Raw genomic sequence first — 15743 nt, forward strand, 5'->3', positions numbered from 1 at the left:
AAATATTTCATATCTATAAATCTACCTATCTAGATATGAAATTAATTTGTGATTGAGGGGAATTGTTTAGAAGGGGTAGAACATGGATGTGACATGCACGTTTTGTCCAATCAAAGGCGTGAGAATACTTTGGAACTCGTGTCGTAACAAAGGCGACATATTTTAAACTTTTCGGTTTAAGATTTCGACCGACGGAGGCCATACGCCACTCTCACAAAACATAATAAACATAGTTTTAAAGTATTCTGATTTGTCCGACCGCACTAGCTTGGATGGGTTGGAATAAAAACCCATACAATTTTAAAAATACAACACACAAGTAACTGATAACTAATATCCTAATTGATAAAATAATGCCTTTTTTATAGTGTCTTGGCACTGCATCGAAACGAGGAAAATTGCAGGCTTTTAAAGGAAGCCATCGAACGATTCCCAAAGGTTGGAAGACTTACACAACACGTGACCTACATATGTCACAATGGAATTCATTTTCCGCATTATATACCTGTGTAAAACTACCAAATAGGACTCTCACATGTTGCTGAAGGTTCACTGATATGTTCGGAACTTCATACGTCAGACAAATAAACAGTCTGTGATCTTTGGAACATGGATAAACTTGAGTAACGTGCAGTGATCAAGTGCTTGCAGAAAAATGGCTAAACCCCAAGAGCTATCTATGACGTTATGAGTACAACACTAGGGAAGGATGACCCCCTCCTACTCCACCGTAAAGAGGTGGGCAGCAGAGTTTAAGCGTTACCACAGAGTGTCTTTATTCTTATCAGGGTATACTGCACGTGATTTCCAAACCTTACAGGCTAATCCTGCACGGGACAGATGGAGCGTCTCGAGTCACGGTGCCGTCACATGTGCATGAGCATCGGTTCACACAACATACCAGTATATACCAGTATGTACCTTTGTGCATCGAATAAATCTAATATCTCTTGAATATGAGTAAGTCTTCATATATTAACCAACATGTATAGTATTCTCGTTTCTTTTGGCGGTGAGTATATTTCATGTGTAACCTGCAACTACTTGTTGCCGTAGACTGTGTCATGCTTCCATTAATGGCACATCTTACATGGTTCATATAAATAGTGCTCCGCAGCGACATTTGCATCAAACAAACACTACATGTATGCTCATTCCATATATGTCTGATTTACACGAATACGAAGCTTCTCAACTGACAATGGCATCAACAACCTGCTTTTAATCAAACAGATAAAACTTAATTATCATACCCCCATCTCCATGCTGCGTCCTTTGTTACCCATGTGGTATCATGCTGAGTCCTTGGTTAACCACATGGTATCAGATGCGTCCTTGGTTACCCACATGGTATCATACTGCGTCCTTTGTTACCCACATGGTTTCATGTTGCGTCCAAGGTTACCCACGTGGTATTATACTGCGTCCTTGGTTACTCACTTGGTATCATGCTGCGTCCTTGGTTACCAACGTGGTATCATGCTGCGTCCAAGGTTACCCACGTGGTATCATACTGCGTCCTTGGTTACTCACTTGGTATCATGCTGCGTCCTTGGTTACCAACGTGGTATCATGCTGCGTCCTTGTTTACTCACGTGGTATCATGCTGCGTCCTTGGTTACCCACGTGGTATCATGGTGCGTCCCTGTTTACCCACATGGTATCATGCTGAGTCCTTGGTTACCCACGTGCTATCATGCTGAGTCCTTGGTTACTCACGTGGTATCCTTCTGCGTCCTTGGTTACTCAAATGGTATCATGCTGCGTCCTTAGTTACTCAAGGGGTATCATGCTGCGTCCATGGTTACTCAAGTGGTATCATGCTGCGTCCTTGGTTACCCACGTGGTATCATGGTGCGTCCTTGGTTACCAACGTGGTATCATGCTGCGTCCTTGGTTACTCAAGTGGTATCATGCTGCGTCCCTGGCTACCTACGTGGTATCATGCTGCGTCCTTGGTTACCAATGTGGTATCATGCTGCGTCCCTGGTTACCCACGTAGTATCATGTTGCGTCCCTGGTTACCCACGTAGTATCATGCTGCGTCCTTGGTTACCCACGTGGTATCATACTGCGTCCTTGGTTACCAACGTGGTATCATGCTGCGTCCTTGGTTACTAACGTGGTATCATGCTGCGTCCTTGGTTACTCAAGTGGTATCATGCTGCGTCCTTGGTTACCCACGTGGTATCATGCTGCGTCCTTGGTTACTTACGTGGTATCATGCTGCGTCCCTGGTTACCCACGTGGTATCATGGTGCGTCCTTGGTTACCCACGTAGTACCATGCTGCGTCCTTGGTTACCCACGTGGTATCATGCTGCGTCCCTGGTTACTCAAGTGGTATCATGCTGAGTCCTTGGTTACCTACGTGGTATCATGGTAGATGGACAACTTCCTGTCATAACAGGGACAACTCCTGTTTGTGTAAGAATGTAAAACTGGTTTTATGTCACAGGGAGATAAACATACATTTAAGGCGCAACATGATGGTGTGTGAGTAAGTGAATGAGTATGATTTTACGCCGCGTTTATCAGAATTCCAGCAATATCACGGCAGGGGACACCAGAAAATGAGCTTCACACATCACACCCGGGTCTTCGGCGTATTGGGTGTATGGTGGGGATGATACCATGGACAATGTATGGTGATAACATGGCTACTGTATGGCGGTGGTGATAAGATGGACACTGTAGGGTGGTGGTGAGAACATGGACACTGTAGGGTGGTGGTGATAACATGGACACTGTAGGGTGGTGGTGATAACATGGACACTCGATGGTGATAAGATGGACACTGTATGGCGGTGGTGATAACATGGCTACTGTATGGCGGTGGTGTTAAGATGGACAATGTATGCTGTTAACATGGACACTGTTGGGGGTGGTGTTAACATGGACACTGTATGTTGTTAACATGGACACTGGTTGGGGTGGCGATAACATGGACACTGTATGGTGGTGGTGATAACAGGGACTTTGTATGGTGTTGAGATAACACGGACACTATGGTGATAACATGGACACTGTATGGTGATAACAGGGACTTTGTATGGTGTTGAGATAACACGGACACTATGGTGATAACATGGACACTGTATGGTGATAACATGGACACTGTATGGTGTTAACATGGACACTGTTGGGGGTGGTGATAACAGGGACTTTGTATGGTGTGGTGATAACACGGACACTATGGTGATAACATGGACACGGTATGGTGATAACATGGACACTGTATGCTGTTAATATTGACACTGTTGGGGGTGGTGATAACATGGACACTGTATGGTGGTGGTGATAACATGGACACGGTATGGTGATAACATGGACACTGTATGGTGTTAACATGGACACTGTATGGTAATAAGATTGACACGGTATGGTGATAACATGGACACTGTATAGTGATAACATGGACACTGTATGGTAATAACATGGACACTGTATGGTGATAACATTGACACGGTATGGTGATAACATGGACACTGTATAGTGATAACATGGACACTGTATGGTAATAACATGGACACTTTATGGTGATAACATAGACACTGTATAGTGATAACATGGACACTGTATAGTGATAACATGGACACTGTATGGTGATAACATGGACACTGTATGCTGTTAACATGGACACTGTTGGGGGTGGTGATAACATGGACACTGTATGGTGGTGGTGATAACATGGACACGATATGGTGATAACATGGAAACTGTATGGTGTTAACATGGACACTGTATGGTAATAAGATTGACACTGTATGGTGATAACATGGACACTGTTTAGTGATAACATGGACACTGTATGATAATAACATGGACACTGTATGGTGATAACATGGACACTGTATAGTGATAACATGGACACTGTATGGTGATAACATGGACACTGTATAGTGATAACATGGACACTGTATGGTGATAACATGGACACTGAATGGTGGTGGTGATAACACGATCACTATGGTGATAACATGGACACTGTATGGTGGTGATAACATGGACACTGTTTTGTGGTGATAACACGGATACTATGGTGTTAACATGGACACTGTATGGTGGTGATAACATGGACACTATATAGTGATTACATGGACACTGTATGGTGATAACATGGACACTGTATAGTGATAACATGGACACTGAATCGTGGTGGTGATAACACGATCACTATGGTGATAACATGGACTCTGTATGGTAGTGGTGATAACAGGGACACTGTATGGTGATAACGTGGACACTGCATGGCGGTGGTGTTAACATGGCACTGACTGTATGGTGGTGATAACACGGATACTATGGTGTTAACATGGACACTGTATGGTGGTGATAACATGGACACTGTATGGTGGTGATAACATGGACACTGTATGGTGGTAATAACATGGACACTGTTTGGTGGTGATAACATGGACACGGATACTATGGTGTTAACATGGACACTGTATGATGGTGATAACATGGACACTGTATGGTGATAACATGGACACTGTATGGTGATAACATGGACTTTGTATGGTGATAACATGGACACTGCACGGTGATAATGATAGCTTGGAATCGACATGGTGTAAGCGATAACACTTTAAGCTGCAGTAGTGACGCCGAGAATGTCCTCTATCAGCGAATGTACAGTATTTATATCGTTTAACGTAAATATGGTCCAGAAGAGATATGTTTTCCCGGTGCCTGGGGTCCAGATAAGCAGGGTTCCAGTGTATATGTGAACGTTGTATGAGGTAATTGTCCTGATTCATGTAACAGGTCTCACACGACAGAGGCCACTAGAGGGACACCGACACCGATTCTCCGTTAGGGTAATAACATTTCTCGTGTTCACCATAGGTTAAAACTATTACCATAGGACTTTGGTAGCAACGGACACCATTCTCCTGTCGCCTGTCAATCAACTGCATTAGTAATAAGAGAGTTTTGTAAACAATGAATGGGACGTCATATGCTTAAAGGGGATTCCAGTAATCTATTTTGTCACCGATATGGTATGCTAAAGTCATTTGTGTACCCATAAAGTCATTAGGTTTGAATTGAAGCTCTGACAGCACTTCTTCCGCGCACTCGAAAGATCCTAATCAGAGACAACTCGAAATCAGTTGTTTCGTACACAAACATGTCAAGGGAAAAAATGTTTATTTGGAGGTCGCTTGTTAACAAGCCGAAGATGTGGGACCAAGATATACCGATATATGGCATTTCGCCGTGTGGCATAACCCCCGAATTTCAAGTCCCCTCACCCCATCCACTAACACCCCACCCCTCCCGCCAACACCCTACCTACAGGCCAGGACTGATCTTCAAAACAAATGGAAATAGAGAACGAACTGGGTCTATGGCACAACGGCGCCGCCGCTGGAGTTAGATTGCATATAACATTTCACATGTGAACGGTGTTTAACTGAAATTGTTTATTTTCTCTTGTTTAGAAGGCCCAGCTCAGAGAAAGGAAGGGGCGCGTCACACATTGGAAGTGCTCCGGGAAGCTCCTTCCCAAGTTGCCGTTGTGAAGTGAAATCAAATATGGCGCTTGTCAGTCTAATTTCGCATGTGGGTATTTCGGTCAGGTCTTTGACTGGAGTGAGAAGGACCTTCCTCATGATGGGGAAGTATTTCCGCCAAACCTTGGGAACACGTCCTACATTCCATTCCTCGTGTGGTTATTACGTCAAGAAGAAACCTAGATATCATTGAACACTGAACTTTGACCTCAACATGTTTGTGAAGTTTGGGAAATATTTAAATTAGTACGAGCAAAATATTCTTTATGATCAAGAAGATATTTTTATAAATGAGTTTTTGTTTTTATTTTGGTCTATTGAGAGACCTCCATGTGTTGACAATGGTAGCAAAGATTGCAGGAAGGAAAATAGTTACGCTGCGTCAGCAGATTTGCTGTTGATATACGTGTGTGAGTGAGTGAATACCGTATATCATGAAATAAATGCTTCACCATATTAATACGAGTGTCGACCCCTGGCCTAAATTGTCCCATATATATCCATAAATCACCTTCTTAATGTAACCAATCAATTAACAGTCGCATGTTTCGCATTAATTTCATGTCCATATAGATGTCTTGATTTACAGTAACGTCTGTAGCCTCATCACAGCCTGAGCGATATATGCCTTTCTTATCGAGAACTCATCATTTGCAGGTACATGAATAGCATTATCCAATATAATCTGCTGACGTTTGAATGACTGCCTACATTTGGTCACCCAAATATTAATTTGAGCTCAAACCAAATGATGCGACATGGCTGTTTATCTGTTTATTCATTCATGAGCACAATCTGTACAGACATACGGTTTACCACATGTAATTTTCAAAGATGATTTCATTGCGAGACAAACTTCAGTAAATTATGAAGGGCCATTGAGTGGTACGCAATTAGGAAGAACCCGGTAGCTGCCGAGACAGTATGAATGGTGCTAATCTACTTTGATTTAGTTGTTTGATAAAGCATGACATCAAGTCAGCCATTTAGAATGCATCAGTCTTACTGAACTGCAAAAGCGCTTTCCAAAATATTATGATATATGATCTGTAGAACCATACGTATTCATTCTAACGCGACCTTGCCAAATCCTCGCACATACCAGCCTCTGACGTAGACAGAGCCCAGTTCCGGGTGAAACTGACGATTTTGTTTGTCAATCAACCAAACGCCTTGCACCGAGTAAACAGCATCGTAGTGACGTCGCAGGGTGCAGTGACGACGCCGAGGCTGTGGAAGTGTACTGATCCTCTAAGTATGGGGAGGGGGGATGGCGCTGGGGATGTTGGAGGGGGTTATCACCAATACCCATTGGCTATGGCACCAACCCTCAAACGTCTCCTGCAATCTAGGTCTTCTCCTGTTGACTGATTGCAGAGCCGGGAAATGCCATTGATGATGATCAGGCGATGTTTGTGTAGAGTCCGTAGCACCGTGTGTATATCATGTAGCACATAGCTAGCGTGGTCCCCCCGCTCCTTGTCCTGCCACTGTGAGAACTCGCTATATGCGACAGAAGCTGTAAGCGTTCTAAAAGTCTAGCAGCAGCTGCCTGTTGCTTTCTTATCGGAGTTTACACGCTGACATGACACGATGATAATTAATTTGGATGATTTCATTGCAATACATTTCATGTCAATTTCATTTTAAACTTCACGTCAACTTGTCAATTTCATTTCAATTTCGTGTCGATTTCATGTCAATTTCGTGTAATTTTCATGTCAATTTCGTATTAATTTCATGTCAATCTCAAATGTACGTTTCTGAAATGACGCCTATTACGCGAGTATATACCCTTGGAGACTCAACATCTTTATGGATCATCCAACCGAACAGCGAAGCTGAGCACATAACCGGAACAGTTAGTGTGTTTCTACGTACACAATACCACACATATAACATAGACGTGACTGTCTTGACGAACAAACTACTGGAAATTTCGAGTTAGATTAGGCAGAATATATTTAAATAAACACTCAATAGCTATGAATTTAAAAGGAAAACGTCAGCGTATGCATAGCAAGTGGAAGTGTATGAGGCTTCTGTAAACTACTAACGTGCATGCCACATTGAATATGGGTTAGTCGAGGACCATGAAATCACGATACTAAGAATGAGTGAGTGAGTTGGATTTTAAGCCACTTTGAATAGTGTTTCAATATATCAGACGTGATGCCCCGAAGTGATGTCACGTCAGTGAACCCGGGTTCATGGGTATGGTGGACAAACCAAGCATCATAATGAGCGTGAATAAGGAGTCGAACCCACGATGGTAATGTCCTGCATAGTATATACGATATGTAACGGTTTCTACGTGAGTGAGTGAGGTTTTAGGCAGCCTTACGCCAGCACTATTCCGACGGGGAGACAGGATTTGGCTCCACTCATTGAACTTTGATATGTGGATTCGAACCCAGTGGTATGATGTGGATAGCGAACGTTTGAACCACTAGGCTACCCCACTCGCCTTCTTTTCTGATCATGTAATAATGCCAGGAGTCATCGTAATATAAAAAAACAACTAGAGTAAGCATGCATTCCATTATTTCACATCGTTCTTTCCAATGTGGAGAGAAACTGCATGTACTGCTTTCCCTCGGACATGAGGCCGTCCCATTTAACCAGCTTCTACCTTCGTTATTGTGTTGTTTGAAAGGCATTTCTTAGAAGTTGACGGCTGACAAAATAGACAAAAATGTAGGGATAATAACGACTTTATTATAGTGTCAAAGCGACGTTTCGGTATTGATCCTTATACCGTTGTCAAGCAAGATTGAAGAAAGAACATGGTTCAGAATTATATATGGTTGGTGAGTAGTTTAATTAACAACTATGGTGATGTTGAAACAACGTGACAGAACACATGAACACATGTGTATAAAATTTTGGCGATTTAAGTTAATTCCAGCGATTCCAGTTAATGGTACCCATACTTGTCGAATATTAATATTCTGTATCACGTTTGTAATGTTAACAGAGAGAAGGCAAACGCCCAGTGCTGGCTAGATATTATGTTGAAATATTGATACATAACTGATATATACTGATTGCTTCCTAATGTACATCTTCCCGAGGCAAGAGAGTTATCTGACTTTAAAAGTCCAGTTTCCACCCTTGCCGAACTAGGCTGAAAATCCTTGGCTCGATCGTTGCGTCACCAGTGGCTATTACGAGTTATGTCCCTTCTACGCCTCTCCTAGGACCAATCAGATTCAACCTCTCGTATCACTTGCATTTGCTTCAAACAAAATGGCGGCGCCCAGTCAAGACGATCTGATCGATAATCAAGATCTATGTTGTGATAAAAAGGATTTTACATCGCGAAGTGTATCAAATCACGTGAGCACCTTGATTAAGATTTGGAAATCTGCATGACAGTTTACGAACCGGATTTCGATTTCACTGCGCGATTTTTGATTGGACCATGCAATCGTTAGTCCAGCCAAAATCTAACTCCATAATACCAGCATAGTTCGGCAAGGGTTGAAAGTGGACTTTTATAGTCAGTAAACTCCCTTGCCTCGGGAAGATGCCTCATGTACAGTGTTAGTATTCCCGAGAGTGACACTGTTGTCTGTGTCCGTGTGATACTGTTAATGTCTGGAGCTCATCCAGAGGACCCACAGCCATGTGTCAATAAAAGCACGTCGTATTTTAGGAGTTTTACGACCCATGTGAACTTTCTTCAGGAACCAAACAGGAGAGAAGGTATTTTTTAGAGACATTTGGAGAAATTCAAGCTTACTAAGCCGGCATTTCTGGGAAACAACAGGGACTGAGATTGGGAAAAAAGCCCCGTTGGCGGATATTATTTCGTGAGTCGGGACAGATGGGTGGACTTTTTCAACCATTGAGAGCCTGTGACTGAGGGTTGACATTGGTATAGTGTGTGAACCAAACAGACGATCGTTCGTGGAGTTAGCAGGGAGAGTGAGGAATTTCCCCAAGCCTGTGCGGTCAGAGCGATGGTTTCTAAAACAAAACGGTGTCTCAACGAAAATTAAATAAACAAGAGAAAACAGAAATAATCAAACTGTGTTAACGAATGTTGTTTTTTCTGCCAAAAAGTAAAAGTAATGGCAAAATTGAGAGTTATGAAATGTTCGATGTTTATATTGGAGGATTTAGTAGACAGGACAATGTTTTGCGGACATTGTCCAGGTTCAGCTGATTGTCGGAAGCCGCCGAACGGAGGAAGTACTTCTTTAACATAGAAACACATGTTGACCTTTAACCTATCGCTTCCCTGGCAAATTTAGCAGTGTGTAATAGATGGCTTCCTTTATTCAGGGGAAATGATCCCAAAGGGAACCACACATTTCTCATAGAATAAAAGCACCCCTCACCTTCTCACCCCTCCCTCCCCTCCCCCCACCCCCAACATCAAGAACGCTGCTACACTTGATTACAACAACGAGGCAAGACTCGCCTTGATTGAGACGTTTGAAATTATCAGCGGCGACACGTTTGTCCCAGAAGTTTATCATGCGAGAAAGAATCATGTTTTGCAGTACAGTTGTCATCATCCTCATCATCGTTGTCGTCGTCATCATCGACATCATCATCATCATCAGCATCATCATTATCTTCTTGTCCCACAGTCTAGTAAGGGTTTGATCCTAACAAGGCTCGTGGATTTGACGGCGACACGTCTATGAGATGCATATCTACATAACAAGAATATCAGGAATATCCACCAGCATCAGCAGCACGGTTATGTTCCTGACGCCAGCCCACAGCAATCTAGCCTACCTGGAGGTCACTAACCTAGCTTCTAAATAGGTTACCTAATCACCATCGAAACCCTTTAGTTTTGCACTTTTCCCAGAGATGGCCTTGACAGTTTCTTTGCTAAAATCCTCGCCAATAACATGTGTGAGTATTAATATCAGGTTCTGCGTACAAGGGGGCACGGGTGGCCCAGTCGTCTAAGGCGCCGCGATTCGCTGTGCAGAGTTGCGTCCCTTGGGCACGCCAGAAACCTATGATTTTGGGGTTCGAATCCCGGTTCGCCCCAATTATGTTTTTTAGGTTTGGCAGCACCATACCCGTGCCATTTGGGTTTCACCGAAATGGTAAACGTCTGAGACCTGCATCACTTCGGGCTTTCCCCCCACATTAAGCTGACACGCCGTGATATAACTGGAATACTGTTAAAAGCGGCGTTAAGCCCAATTCACTCACTCACTCATTCTGTGTACAAAGAGTACGACTGGATGTCGCTGGTGGTGAAACATACGTGGGTCCATACTGATACGTTGCCAAAGGGATAACCTCACACCGAATATGTACACTAGCCTTGCTATTTCATTACTATAAACAAATATCATTCAACGAGTACAGAAAATTGCATAACCTGGAGTCTGTTATGTTTATGTGGATAGTCATCACAAGCATATGAACGTCATCACCAGCATATGAACTTCACCACCAGCGTTTGAACGTCATCACAAGCATATGGACGCCATCATAAGAATATTACGCCATCAGAGTATATGAACGTTATCATGGGCATATCAACGTCATAACAGGCATATGAACGTCATCAAAAAGCATATGAATGTCACCACAAGCATGTGAACGTCATCACGGGAACATGAACACCATCACAGGCATATAAACGTCATCACAAGCATATGGACGTCACCACAGGCATGTAAACGTCATCACAGGCATGTAAACGTCATCACAGGCATATGGACGTCATCACAGGCATGTAAACGTCATCACAGGCATATGGACGTCACCACTGGCATGTAAACGTCATCACAGGCATATGGACGTCATCACAGGCATGTAAACGTCATCACAGGCATATGAACGTCATCACAGGCATGTAAACGTCATCACAAGCATATGAACGTCATCACAGGCATGTCAACGTCATCACAGGCATATGGACGTCATCACAGGCATATGGATGTCACCACAGGCATGTAAACGTCATCGCAGGCATATGAACGTCATCACAGGCATATGAATGTCATCGCAGGCATATGAATGTCATCCCAGGCATATGAATGTCATCACATGCATATGAACGTCATCACAGGCATATAAACGTCATCACAGGTATATGAACGTCATCAAAAGCATATGAAGACAGTGACAAATATTTTGTTGTATCCCTTCAGCATGCCAGACGTCTACGAACGATTTTTCGAATCTCCGATCGGCTGAGATTACGTCTTGTCGGTTTTAGGCGTGGGTTTCACCAGTGCTACCCATCGAAGACCCCAAGCAGTCCCTGGCATGGAGTTATGAAATAGAAAAACTGTTCAGAGCGGCGTCAACCCAACTCACTCACTACACCATAACAAAACAACACACATGTGTACTATGAATGTAGACTGCAACACATAGAACAAGAATGTTATGATGGATCTTTTTATACAGAGTGAGTGAGTGAGTGAGTTGGGTTTAACGTCGCTTTTAACAATATTCCAGTTATATCACGGCGTGTCAGCTTAATGTGGGAGGAAGGCCCGAAGTGATGCAGGTCTCAGACTTGAGAAATCCACGAGCACGGGTATGGTGCTGACGAACCCAAAAACATAATTGGGGCTAACCGGGTTTCTGGCGTGCCCAAGGGACGCAACTCTGCACAGCGAATCGCGGCGCCTCAGACGCCTGGGCCACCCGTGCCCCCCTCTTTATAAAGAACTTCACTAAACATCTAGATATGATTTGTGTGTAGCCACTGAAGTCAACAGGATGTGGTTATAGCATTGGGTTTCTGAGAGCCCTTGAGCCTCTCCACGTCATCAGGGCAATAGTGATAGATTCAAGAGCTAGAATCTTGCCAAGTACAGTTTAGGACCAAATTGAATGACTCTTGCTCCAGCAGTGCTCAGAGAGTTGATGGATGGCCGACCCGAGTGGATGTGAGAAGTATCTTTCAAGTTCCAGTCTATCTCCGTATCTCCAGATATATCGTGTAACATCAGCGTCTCCATCGTCCTCTGCATGTACGTCTACATCTTTCCATGCGTCTACATTTACGTCCACGTCTTCGTCTACATGAACATCTTGAAACCACCCTTCTCACTGCACCATAACGTGACACTTGACAATGTGTACACATTCATGTTCAGCTACAAATACATCGACAACTTCATCTGCGTCTACATCTCCATCAACACCTCCATCTACCTCCACATCTTTATCTGCGTCTGCATCTAAATCTATGTCTTTCTCTACGTCTTCGTCGACAACTGTATCTGCATCTACATCTACACATACACATACACATACACCTAAATTGTATAGTTAGGGACTGGTCGCGTATTACAGGGGAGGGGAGGGGGAAGGGCGGTGAGATTTTCCCGACCCAACCCCATTTTATGTAACATTTTTCATGCCCACTTCCTCAATAAAATAAATAGTATGATTTTTCCATGACCCCCTATATTAAATGAGCAGTCTAATGAGCAGGACTAATGTCCAAATTTATAAAAAAAAATGATTTGAAAAATAGAACTCGCCTCCCGAACTATCCTATATCCATAAACAACAACAGTACTCTGCTCCCATTTGTAAACAAGTCGCAATAAGCGTCCATGACGTCACTCTGGATTGCATAATGGTATAATGGACTACGTCATAAGCTTCCGTGATAAATGGCCCTTTCAGATCAGCAGAATGTGGAAAACCAAACTATATAGAGGTCATAGATAAATATTGATCACACTTAATGGAAACGAATGTTGTATCCGTTTCACCAAGCCGAATGACACGTTTTTGCAATTAGTAAAATACAGGAAAGGAAAGCATACTAAGTAAAATGTCCAGAAGATTTCAAGGATCCAATACTTTTAAAAACGTTTTTTCCAACGAGTCAGATTGCAGCTTATTTTGTTGTCCTGCGTGTCTCCCACCCTGTCGTGGTTGAGAGTATTGTCAAACACGGCGTTGAAACCTGAGTCACTCAAAGGGCCTATAATTAACACTGCCTTAAACTTTGCAGATGCTTTTCGCACATCCCAACTTGTCAGTAATGTACTTTCGCCACCAAATCCATATTTTCTTAGAGGTTTTTTGGTAATGATAGTGTTGTAAGGTATCGTTACTTTCGTGCCTACAAGAATGGATGGTTTTCATTGAACTTTCACAAAATGTGTGTCTAGATGCTTGAGCTAACTAATTATAAGGAAAATATGTCCGCGGTCCTTGTATAAGCCAGCTCCCTGTGCCTATCTATCGAACAGGTGCTATATGGGTGTGTACTGAAATATCAGATATGGTCGGTATAAACTTGTACACATAGCACGGGCATTAAATTGCTGTGCAACATTCCAGCCATGATAACGACCATCTCACTAACTCACATGCCAGTCCCTCGTCAGCAGTCTCGGCACTTCCGCTATATGTTTAATTTTAACACAAACATATGATAAACGTTAATCACTTTACACGCGTTTGATAAAATGAATGCTGAACGGCTGAGACGCGGAGAGATATTGGCGTAAATTGTGTAAATAGTGTCTGATGAATGTCACCTAAATGAGACACTTCTGTACTGTGGTTCATGTCCTTCGAGAACGTCAGGTGAGTCGTCCAAATCATGTCCTCTTGGCGATGTCAGGCTCGTGAAATAGTGGATATACACAACCGATGTCAGCAACAGTCAGATCTACACTCCTAGTATATAAGAAGAAGAAAAAAGAACGTTTTCATAGGACAGGGTATAATAATATAGTGATACATCAGCAGTTTATATGTAGCACATATAATAATCTTGAAGAATTCAGGTGTGCAGCAGTCTATACAGTCAAGATTTAGCAACGACAAGGTGTGTTGCCGAAACTTACCAAAAGGGGAAGCTATGAGACGATTCTAACTGCTACTGAAAAAATGACAGCCTTATGATGAGTGTGATAGTCGATGTCCAATGAAATTGTTGGTAACCAAACATACTGCATTTGACAATCTTCATTATAGTACATAATACAATGTAAATAACGCCTGGCGTTACATTTATCAAACAAACAAGCAAAAGCAAAAAGCAAACAGTAATAATTTGAACAATTGTATGTAATTGTAAAAATCAAAAAAGAATAAAAAAGCGTTCCATAGATTTTTTATGATTTGGAGCACGAGGAACAAGGATAAAAATATATCTCGGATTTGTTATATTTTTATATCTATTATGAAAACTCATGTGGAAAGCAGGGACTCGTTATCTGATGGTGTGCTACCAGCCATCGGCTGTTCGTAACTTGTGGGGTGGGGAGGGGAGGGGAGTGGTGTGTGCAGGTGGCAGAGAGTGGGAATCCCTCCCTGACTGGAAAACCCTGTATATCTACCACGGGCTTGCAGGAGCACAGACGATTAGGTCAGGCATGTTGGGGCATAAACACAGACAAATTGGGAGGCATACATTGCTTTCAACCAGCATGGGTTGAGGATGGTCGCTATGACTTTGGGAATGGTGTTGGTCTTGAGTCATCCTGACACTTAAAGCCAGATGAGATTCTTTATGATGGTCACACGTAGTTCAGATGGAACGGAGTTTCGCTTTTTCTAAAGCAGACTAATTAAATATCATGCTTCTTCATTGACATAAATTATCATTTGTCAGGTAAGTTCTATGGGTTGTTCTTCGTGACACCGAACAATCTGCGGTTTGATTTCTCTACTATTGCCTGTGCGAGGATGTCCATGTGGAAAGTCAAGCCATATCATCACTGGAGCATGAATTGGGTTCACAATACAACCCATGGGGCAATCGAACCCGTGTCTGCATCGTAAAGAGCAAACGCTCTAACCACTAGGCTACCCCACCAACTCACAATGATTATATCTATTAAGATGCATATGGATATAAATGGTAATGTTAATATCTAAATCCTTTCGTTTTGTTGTTTACGCCCACTCAGCAATATTCCAACTATATGACGGCGGTCTGTAAATAATCAAGTCTGGAGCAGACAATTCAGTAATTGACCTTATCGATCCACGCAATTGGGATACGATGATATGCATCAAGCAAGTCAGCGAGCCTGACCACCCGATCCTGTTAGTCGCCTCTTGGGACAAACATAGTCGCCTTTTACGGGAAGCATGTGTTGCTGAAGACCTATTCTACCCCGGATCTTCACGGGTCCTAAATCCTTTCAGTGAACAGAGAAGCCTAAAGCAACCTTCACTGTGACCGAATCCCTCACTGGCATGGCATCTGACGGTACAGCCGACTGTACACTGAGTAGAGCCTATTGTACACCGA

Source organism: Haliotis rufescens, unplaced genomic scaffold (assembly GCF_023055435.1).
Source record: "Haliotis rufescens isolate VD_foot unplaced genomic scaffold, xgHalRufe1.0.p SCAF_7, whole genome shotgun sequence".
Lineage (NCBI taxonomy): Eukaryota > Metazoa > Mollusca > Gastropoda > Lepetellida > Haliotidae > Haliotis > Haliotis rufescens.